The 10,717-nt window shown below is 37.4% G+C and overlaps 1 protein-coding gene across 2 annotated transcripts in view; it reads right to left on the reverse strand.

The window, feature by feature from the left end:
• UBE3D (ubiquitin protein ligase E3D) overlaps window positions 1-10,717 on the reverse strand; it is a 141,111-nt gene that overhangs the window by 38,896 nt on the left and 91,498 nt on the right. The window lies entirely within an intron of this gene.

Raw genomic sequence — 10,717 nt, forward strand, 5'->3', positions numbered from 1 at the left:
GCTTTCTCTCTGAGGCTCGGCTCCAGCTCTGAGACCTCGGCTGCTGAAAGCAGGTATCTGGTTTGTTTGGGTTCTATAATCAAAACACTGTTTCAACTCCAGCTCTGAGGCCCAGCTGGCTGAAAGCAGGTTTCTGGGGTTTTGTTTAGCTTCTATATTTGTAACAATGTTTCTTAAACTGCAAGCTCAGAGGCCGGCAAGGCAGGCGGGGAACACTGGCTTCCTCCGTCACTGGAGCAAGCAAGCCTCCTGTTCGCTTCAAGCTGCCTGGCTGCCGGCCGCCATCTTGGTTGGCAGTTAATTTGCATATTGCCCTGATTAGCCAATGGGAAGGGTAGCGGAGGTATGGCTAATTATCATGTTTCTCTACTATTAGATAGGATATTCACTGAGTCCTTACTACGTGGTGAGGCACTGTACTTGACAAGACACAAGTACAAAGGGTAGCGGAGGTATGGCTAATTACCATGTTTCTCTATTATTAGATAGGATATTTACTGAGTCCTTACTATGTGGTGAGGCACTGTACTTGACAAGACACAAGTACAAACAATAACAAAAACAAAGCCACAACTAAAAACACACTAAAAAGGAAAAATAAGACCCTTTAAAACAAAATACTTTGGTGGAAAAGTAAGTTGATATTAACATTACGGAAAGTAATTTGGCAAAATGTATCAAAGTCTCAAAAATATTCATACCCTTTGACCTAGGAAATTATTAGAGATTTGGCCAAGTTTGTAGACAAGAATCTTTATGACAGTACAATTTATTTGTTGTACAAAAAGTTGAATTTATTGCTTATGAGAATTGCACAGTAACTTTTAGTTGTTCACAGTTTCTAGTATCACCAATTTAAAACACTGTATTTTGCCTCTCGGTTTAACTGCACACACTGAAAGTGATTAGGTAATTTTTAAACAACTGATTACCACTCATAGAATATCTTTTAAAAATCCTTGCCAAGCAAGACATTAGCTTTATCTTTAAAATCACTGAATCTTTGCTGAAATAAAAAAAAAAAAATGAAGGCATACATATTTCATTTTTTCTACATTTAAAAAAAACTACCATTTGTTTATTTTAAAGTATTTTTATCCATTTATTCAAAAATATTTTGAAGTTCTACTGTTCCATTTCAGGCAGAATGTAGGCATTTCAGGCACTTAAATTAAACAGTATCCTTGTCTTGACTGAACCTAACTAAGAACTCTATTACCAGTAGTCTTTGTTGGCCTTCTGGTCATGCTTTTTGTAAGATGTGTACTCTCATCTTTATTGATCATCATACATGCCATGTCCATGTGGCCCACTTAGAATGAGTCACACATTTGTTCAGCTATGGTGTGGCTGAACATGGCTCTGCAGATCCATATTGTCAAATGTTATTAACATCAGCAAGTTGACAATCTGTAACTTGTCTTCAACAATGTTTAAATAGAAACATCCTACAAACATGGTCCCCCCATTTCAATCTGGCCTCAAATAGTTTGATATGCCACCAGTATGAACTGGTAAAAACTCCAGGATTACCTGTCCTCAAAGCTATGTCCCTGGCACTTGTTAAGGTTGGAACATTTTGATGAACTTTGGATTGAAGATGTGCGCATAACAGATATCAGCCAATATGATCCCTCCCTCGGCACTGATGTTATCAACGTGTATGCTCTCCTATTCTTGGCTCTAATGACATCTCCTGGCTTCTTGGGCTTATGCCTGGGCTTACTTTCAGCAACAGGGCCAAACCTAGTATATTAACTGGCAAGTTGACTTGGCAGTAGTCACAGTGGCTGAGTCACAGTAGCTCCTCCCACGTCAGCCCGAGTAGGATTACCACTAGGGTCAAAGGAAATTCCCTTTCCACAAATACCAGTGGTACTTTACTTGCACTGAGGCTGGCCCTATAGTGCAGTGATGGCGAACCTTTTGAGCTCGGCGTGTCAGCATTTTGAAAAACCCTAACTTAACTCTGGTGCCGTGTCACATATAGAAATTTTTTGATATTTGCAACCATAGTAAAACAAAGACTTATATTTTTGATATTTATTTTATATATTTAAATGCCATTTAACAAAGAAAAATCAACCAAAAAAAATGAGTTCGTGTGTCACCTCTGACACGCATGTCATAGGTTCGCAATCATTGCTATAGTGAATTTCTAAGACTGGGGGTTCATATGTCCTCTGGCCATACTTTAAAAAGATCCAATCTCCTGTTCTTCAGTCCAAGACTTAGGTGTGTTCTGGACCTGAGCTTTGCTGTTAGCACTTTAGAGATTGTTCTCAATAATCGGTGACAATATGGTAGGCATCACCTCATTGGCTGGAGTCTCCATCACCTGAGGCCAAGTTATGCCCAGAATCAGATAGGACTCCTTTCTAGCAAGCCTGCTGACCCCCACTTTTCCTGCTTCAGCTCATCATATTCATATAAACCAAAAAGTGCTTTCTCCATTCCATAGATGAGGTCGCGTTGTCATGAATTTGCCTATTTTGTGCTTCAAGATAAACTCATATTTTCTTTGCCTTCATTTGGGTTTACCTGGTCATTTATTTCATTTCCTTTTTTTTTTTTTTTCTTGCCTAGGATAACAGGATGCTGGAGAAGTCAGGATGCAGATCATAAAAGGTTCATATTTTGCCTGCCTTCAGAGGTGGTTCAGAATGATCAAATTTCTCTTGACTTTCCATAAGTCAATTTATTAAAATTCTCTCCTGCCCATGTAAACTGTGGTGCATCTTCCTTTCTTTGGCAGAGACTCCTAAAACAGGGCCCTTTGCCTTGGCTATGCACCTAGCCCCAAAGATGCTTTTCACCCAGGCCCAAATAGGTACCCTTCTGCAGCACTGTTCGCCATCTTAAAGACAGGAAACAGCCTCAGGATTCACACAGATAGTCATACAAATGAACATTATGTTGCCATTAAATATTATATTTGCAAATTACATTAATGGCCAGGGAAACTGTCCACAAAAATAAAACATCAAAGGAAAAAAAGCAAAATCTGTACCATTTATGATTGAGTATCACATAGATATTACAAATCATGTGTCAAAATGACAGAAGTCAATAGCATAGTTGTTAAAAGCAGAGACTCTGGAACAAGATCTGGGTTGGAATCCCATTTCTATCACTCACTAGCTTTGTGAACAGGGACAACTTTTTAAATATTTCTGTGACTCAGTTTCCTCATGTGACAAATATAGATAATGACAGTACTTATATTAGGGGCTCCTGAAAAGACTGAGCTAATATGTACAACATATTTAAAAAAGAGACTAGCACATAGTAACCACTCAAAATATTAGCTATTATTACTATGAAGTGATATAGAAAACCATTTATGACATAAAGAAAGCAGTATTTAACATTATTTACAGTATGATTCCAGTTTTGTAAAAACAACTGCCTTTTTTTTTCTGTCTTAACTCCTCCCCACCAAGCAGGAATGCAGAGAAAACACTGGAAGGAAACACACCAAAATGTTAATGCTAAAGAACATGACTCAGGAAACTTTATTTTCCTTTTTTGATAGTTTTTAAATCTCCAACAATCATTATATATTTCTTTTAAAATTAGAGAGACATACGCATTTCTTAAAATTGGACTCCATGTTTCTTCTGGTTGAATCACAGCCCTTTCTCAGACTTGGCATGTCGCTTTTCTTCCCAAAGATCCAAATTAGCAACATAATTTTCAGGTTAATAGGTAAGGTAAGAGAATGATGACTGAAGTGAAAAATGTATCAGAAGTATCAGAATGATGTCTTAAAAATTATATATATGGAAAGGCAGGTTCCCAAGTCATGGAGGAGAAAAATAATTCCAGTATTTCCATGTAGGGAAACAGGTCAGCTAGTGATGACACTCATGATAAAAGTCATCACAGGATTGGGGTAAGAAAAATGAGTTTTTAATCCCCATAGGTTTAATTTGCTCAAGCTTTGTGTTTTATGGCCTACCAAAGTCAAGATGTCCTATATATACAGGGACAGAAATGTGAATGATAAGGGCAAGTGACGCAGATATGTCTAAAAAGCAATGTCTACTTTAAAAATAAAATATTTGATTTGAAGAAGGAATAATAAACCAAAGTCACCTTTCTTTTAATTTGGACATATTTTATGTCTTTATTTTGTTACAGTCAATCTACTGTAACAAAAGTGTCCCTGGAGCGCTATCACATTTTCTGCCTGTCCAGCACCTTTTGAACACCCTTGAAAAGTTTGAGGAATTTCTTTCTTTATTGGTCTTACTTTCTTAAGTCAGAAGCCAGAACACTTTTCCCTCAGCCTCCATGAAGCCAGGGCAGCATTGCGTGATCAGGCTCCACCAACTAGACACCCTGTTCAGGACTTGGCTTTGGAAGTACGTCATTTGAGGAGGAAACATGGAGAATCCATACTTTGGAGGGAAGTATCAGTCTTTCTGAGGATAGTAGGGCAGTAACCGATGTCAGCGATATAGTGATCTTTTCCCTAAAACAACCAGAATGCATATTAGACTCCATTCCCAGCTACATGCTTAACTACCAAATACCCTTCAGCAAATTCTGCTTCTGCTCAAACTAACCAGAGTGTAAGCTGTTGTTTGGAAGAACCCTGACAATATGAGGAATGATAAATGAAGCCCCTAAAATATAAAGGAGAATAGATGTCCTACAAAATGACGACATATTAGATAACTAGTACTTCATCAGTTGGCCCTTTACTTTGTTCCTACTAGAGACTACATTCTCATTTCAGGTGGGGAAACATTCCAACATCACAGGAAAGTACATGGAAGACTGCTATTCAAATCCACATAGTTCTGACTCAAGAGTCTGAAATCTTGTAATTGACATGAACTTCCCTCTTCCCATCACCTCTAGAGGAAATATAAAACAAAGACCTAATGATGATGCTTCAAAAATATTTCCTAAAGGAAGTCCCCGCTTGCTTTACTTAAGCCCTTTCTCAGACATCTCAGTCATTTCACTGTAATTCCTACACTTGAATGTAAAAATGGAGTGGAGTCCATGTAAAAAGTGAGCAAGAATGCAAAATCTGGTCAGATGCTAAAATGGATCCTGGGAGCCATACAAATGATTGACTTTCTTTTTTAAGCCAATTGCTACCAACCACTAAAAACAAAACAAGTCTACAAATCTCTCAGGAACATCTGAAAACATTATTAATGATGTTACATGTAGCATAAAAAGCAGAGGAACAGAAAATAACATGAATTTTTAAAAATACGGTTCAACTATATCCTGATTTCTGTAATCAACTCTATATTGCAAATTACCACTTCATCATGGTAAATTTGCAAATGTATTGGGAAACTTAAAAAGATCTTTTAACACCTGTTTTAGGGACACCATCCATTTTATATTAGCCCCTCTGCACATTTAGAAAACAAGATTCATTTACCAAGTCTGCTTAAATTTTAAAACATGAATACACTCAGTGATCATTTTATTTTGCAGAGACAGAAGCACAAGGGAGCTTCTAAATGTTGGTTCTCATATTTTCAATTATTTCAATTATTTCAGATTATGCATAAGGCAATTTCCCCTCTGACAAAATGCTGGATAAAAATATCCATGGGAATCCAAATAGCAGCAGGCTTAGGGGGGAACAAAAAGTTGTAAGTTAGGTGATGTAATATGAATTTAATTTTCTTATGGAAGCACTATTACAACAAAGACTTGCATGACTAAACCTACCCCAACTTTACATATAAGTGACTACAACTTATTTAATCAACTCTTCTGCATTATTTCAAACATAATTCCAATAAGGCAACCAAAATAACAAAACTATGCTTACTATGATTCCTGCTTGATTTTATAAAAATCAAAGGTTGAAGAATTAACAACTCTTTCTTTGGATAAATGTAAGATGTCCATCCAACCCACAAGCCAATGGTCCATTTGTTAAGAACTTTCTTACTTCATAGGTGTGGCTTTGCATTGGCCAAGTTTGTCCTGCATAACCCTGGGCCTTAGTCACATTTGATGGAAATAAACCCTGACCTAATGGAATTGTCTGTCTCATGGAGAACCTAAGATTTTTTTGGGGGCGGAAAGGATCACTTAAGTGCTTTTTGCAAAAATGCCATTTCTGCTAAGCTTTCTTATAGTTAAAGAATTAGACATTGGGTTTCTATAACTAAAAACTAGAAGATTTCTCATTTTCTTAAGGTAATAGCTCCCCAACACCACCAGCTATATGTTGAATGCTAATGTTTAGGTATGGATATCTTTAAGGTGAAGATAACCAACATTTACTTCTTTAGCATTTTCTATCCATTCTTCCATCCCTCAAAATGTGAATTCATACCATCAACAAGTTTCAAAGCTTTGAAATAAATGGTGACCAAACTAAAAAAGAATTCATTATTGTGTACATATTAAGACTTATCGCCTCAACCTCAAGTCTTCTACATATTAATTACCTCACACACTATAGTAATAAAGTGAACTACAATCAGTGTAATGACTTCATGATCTGCACCCTAACTCCTGGCCCTCACCATCAAATGAAGTTTGCTGCCTTCTAACACCTCACTTCCCTAGCTGGTATCAGTATGTTCCCTTTCTTAGGGTTCAAAGATTAAGCCTTGATCTAGCCTCCTGCTTTTTATGAAACATTTTTTAATTCAATTTCTTTTAAAAAAAATATTTTATTGGTTTTTTACAGAGAGAAAGGGAGTGGGATAGAGAGTTAGAAACATCAATGAGAGAGAAACATCAATCAGCTGCCTCCTGCACACCCCCCACTGGGGATGTGCCCGCAACCAAGGTACATGCCCTTGACCGGAATCGAACCTGGGACCCTTTAGTCCACAGGCCAACGCTCTATCCACTGAGCCAAACCGGTTAGGGCTGATTTGTAGATTTTTAAATCTGATCCTAGTCTAATTATTTTGCCTTTGTAAGTTATTTGATTTTTTGGCCTAAAGCACTTGAGAATTTCATCTTTATCTTTGAAATTTAAGAGTTGTATTATCATCTGTCTCGGGCTTGATCATTCAGGGTTAATTTTCCCAAGTAACCAGTGAAACCTTCTCAATGTGTAGATTTGGGTCTTTTCCTATTTCTGGAAAGTTTTCACAAGTGTGTGGACTCAAGTTTTTTTCTACTTATGGCATTATTTTTTAAATTATAGTTTAAATATTAGATCTGTATCATTGTTTTTTGTTGTTGCTTGTTTGTTTTTTAATTCAGAAACAATTCTTTAAAAACTGACCTTTTCGCCCGGCTGGTGTGGTGGCTAAGTTGGTTGAGCATTGTTGTATGCAAAGGAAGTCTCCGGTTCCACTCCTGGTCAGGGCACATACCTAGGTTGCAGGCTCTAGCCCCAGTAGGGGGCATGCAGGAGGCAGCCAATTGATGTTTCTCTCTTATCAATGTGTCTATCTCTCTCTCCCTCTCACTTCATCTCTCTGAAATCAATATAAACATATTAAAAAATTTTTAATGACCTTTTCTTTTTTTTGCCTATCTTTCATTGCCAATACTTTCTCTTAGATCAGGTGGATGGCAGAATATGCCATTCCAAAATATGCCACATAAAGATTATTTTGGGTTAAAGGCACTTGAAAAACAGAAAATGAAAGAAAAATTTTTTGATAGGCCTTCTTTTTCTTAAAAGCAGGAGATGAAATTCCCAAGTGAAAGATGTTCTCCCTGAACTAGAAGGAAATATCATTCTTATCATCAAGGACAAAAAGTTGAAACCAAAACATTTTTACGTAAAAAAGCCTTGTAAACATAATTCTTATCTTCCTTTAGCCTCTCCACATAGTTTACTTACTTTCCTACAGTCGCCTCTCTTTGTTCAACCCACTATAAAAGCACGGGAGCTCCACCATTTCTTTGGGTCTTTACAACCTACACGGGCCTCACATAAAACTTACACAAATTTGTATGCATTTTTATTGTTAATCAGTCTTACGTCAGTTTAACTCTTCGGGCCCAGCCAAAAAACACTAAGAAGGTAGAGGTAAAAATTTACCTCCCTTTCAGATCCTGTTTTACTTCTTCCTTTATGTGATTTTCATTTTCTTGGCTATTTTCCTGTCTTTCTTTAAACCCTTTAATAAATATTCATTAGACTCTATTTTCACTTGGGCACTTTTTAAATTCATTCTTCATTTCTGACATCTTTTTCCCCCCTTCCATTAATTTCTTGAGTTCAATCAACTCCTTTTTTACTTATCTTGGTTTTTGTCCATTTTGCATTTCTGAATCAGAGTGGTTTTTCATATCCTCAAATACTTGAACATCCTTAATTCTTTTTGGAGTGTAAACTTAACACTTCTAGTTCATTATGATGTTGTAGGGGAGGATTTTTCTTAATTGATGGTTATGATTTTTCTAATTTTCTGCAATATTTCTCAACTGACTTTCCTTTTGCCCATTTTTATGATATGGGAATGTTTTATAAAATCCCTATTTTAAAAGGTGACCTTTTCTGTTAGTCTAGCAAAGTCCAGGTAATTTAGTAGGTTTTTCTGTCAGTGTGTTTGTTTTGGTGGCCAGAAAGGAGTTATGAGTCCTCTTTGTCTTACAGAACCCTAAGTTCCACCCACCTCACTTTTCTTCTTCATTGCTAAAAATCACTTCTTTTCTTTTTGCTTTTTTTCTCCGGAAGCTATACTTTGGGAAGACTGCCCCAATAAGTGATGCATACCCTTTTAAATCATTCTGGCCCCTTTAAATCATGTCTGTCTCTTTAAATGGTACACCTGGTCCTGTATTATGTCTGCTTCTTTTAATCAAATGTACTTCAAAATCCCTTTCCTACACTCCATACTCTGATCTGCTTGAACATTTTTTCAGCATTTAAAAATTTAGGCTGGATTTAATATTTCTAGTGGCCATTCAAAATCACCCATAGGCACCTCCTTCTCTTCAGTCTTCACTACAGTTTTCCTTGGTCTGTTTTCTTCACCAAGAGCCTTGTGGCAGAGCGGAGGTGAGGTAGATGTATAAGGAATTGAGCACTAGAACATGTTGATTTTTTCCCTGTTTACTCACAGGTATTTTGCAGTTTCGGAATTCTCTGCCTCCAGGTACGCGTGTAGAACTTTCATAGTCGGGAAGTTGTTTTCAGTTTGGGAGACTGATCATGACATAGCTGCATTGTTTTTTGCTACTTCGAAATGTGTAGAGAGCATTTCTGGACTCCAGGTGATATACCAGAGGATGGAGAAGAGAGGATGCAAAATTTTCAGTTGAAAACAATAGCAAGATGAAGGTAAAAACCTGGGCTCTAGCCAAGGATGTGCCAAGAATGCTGAAAAATCCTGTTGCCAAGAATGTGGAAACTTGAGGGAAGAAAGCCTTTAATTTTGTGTATCCAGGGTCAAACTCAGGCTCCGACTTCTCTCTTTGATTCTCAAAACCTGACTAGCCATAGTTTGGGTATTTTTTTGGGGGGTGGGGGGTGAGGGAGAGGGAGACATAAACAAATGGGTTACAAAACTGATAAAAAGTATCATCTCCACGTGAAACTCTCGAAGCCCCCAACATTATAAAAATGAACATACTAATCAACTTTAAGACAAAATTAAATAAACTCACATATCAAGAGCAAGTTTAATTAAAATGCATTTTTAAAAGTACCTAATACTAAATAATAAATTATGTTCGGGACACCACCACTGAGTTAAAAAAGAAACAGAGTTAAGGAACAAAATCCAGTGACTGATTAAGCTAGCTCTACTGTAATTAAACACAATTTCCTTTCCATTTCACACACCTCTAAAAAGACAAAGCCACAATCCACTTGCCACTAGAAACAACTCTGGAATGTGTGGCCTGAACCACTGACATTTAGCAGACAACGACAAATCTGGGGATGTTTAATTCTATTATGACCCAAGATATTTTATTTCCTCACCATGCTACCCACCCACCCTGAGCAAATCTGACTCCAAAGATAGAGTAGTGATAAAATGTGATACACCAATTACATTAATTTTTTAAGTGGCCACACCTTACCCGTGGTGTTTACAAAGTGCTTTCAGAGAGAAGGGTAGCTATTATTCTGGTTCTATAGATGTGAAAACCAAGGCTAAATCATAAAGAGCCAAAGATGACACTAAAAGTCCTTGCCTTGAATTCTTTAACCATATGGCAAAGACAGATCAAATGTAAGAAAGTTCTAAATCACAGCTACAACATGCTAAGCATTTCCTTGGACCAGAGCATGTAGTGGGGAGACAGAGCTGAAGCCATGAGCCTGATGAAGCCATGGGTCAAGGTCAGGCTCCAGGGTGAGTAATGTTCATGAAAGGAGACACAAGCCACTTGCTGCTGGCTGGCAATTGCTGACGTTTATGATGCACACGGAACACCAAATTTAGAGAAATACGAAAAGCCAAGCTGCCTGCCAGTTCAGTGAGTCGGAAGCCCTAATGTCATCACAGAGATCCACCATTACAGACTCAGTGCTGAAAGGGGCCCCCAGGTGGCTGGCTAAAGTGACTGTAAAACTACCAGGGAGGAGGGGGAATTGTGGGGAGCACTGAGGAGGAGAAAAGAGAACTTACATAAGGTGAGCTTGCAAACCAAAACTCTAAAACACACGAAGAAAACGAAGCCTAAATCAGACAGCTACAAAATTACCACTAGAAGATTAAGACAAAATTAAAATAACAGAACACATGAAAAAGACTTAAAAGCAAATATGTTTCATACTCTCAAAGATTTTTAAAATTTGATATTT

This window comes from Myotis brandtii, unplaced genomic scaffold (genome assembly GCF_000412655.1).
Source record: "Myotis brandtii unplaced genomic scaffold, ASM41265v1 scaffold31, whole genome shotgun sequence".
NCBI classification, from domain to species: Eukaryota; Metazoa; Chordata; class Mammalia; order Chiroptera; family Vespertilionidae; genus Myotis; species Myotis brandtii.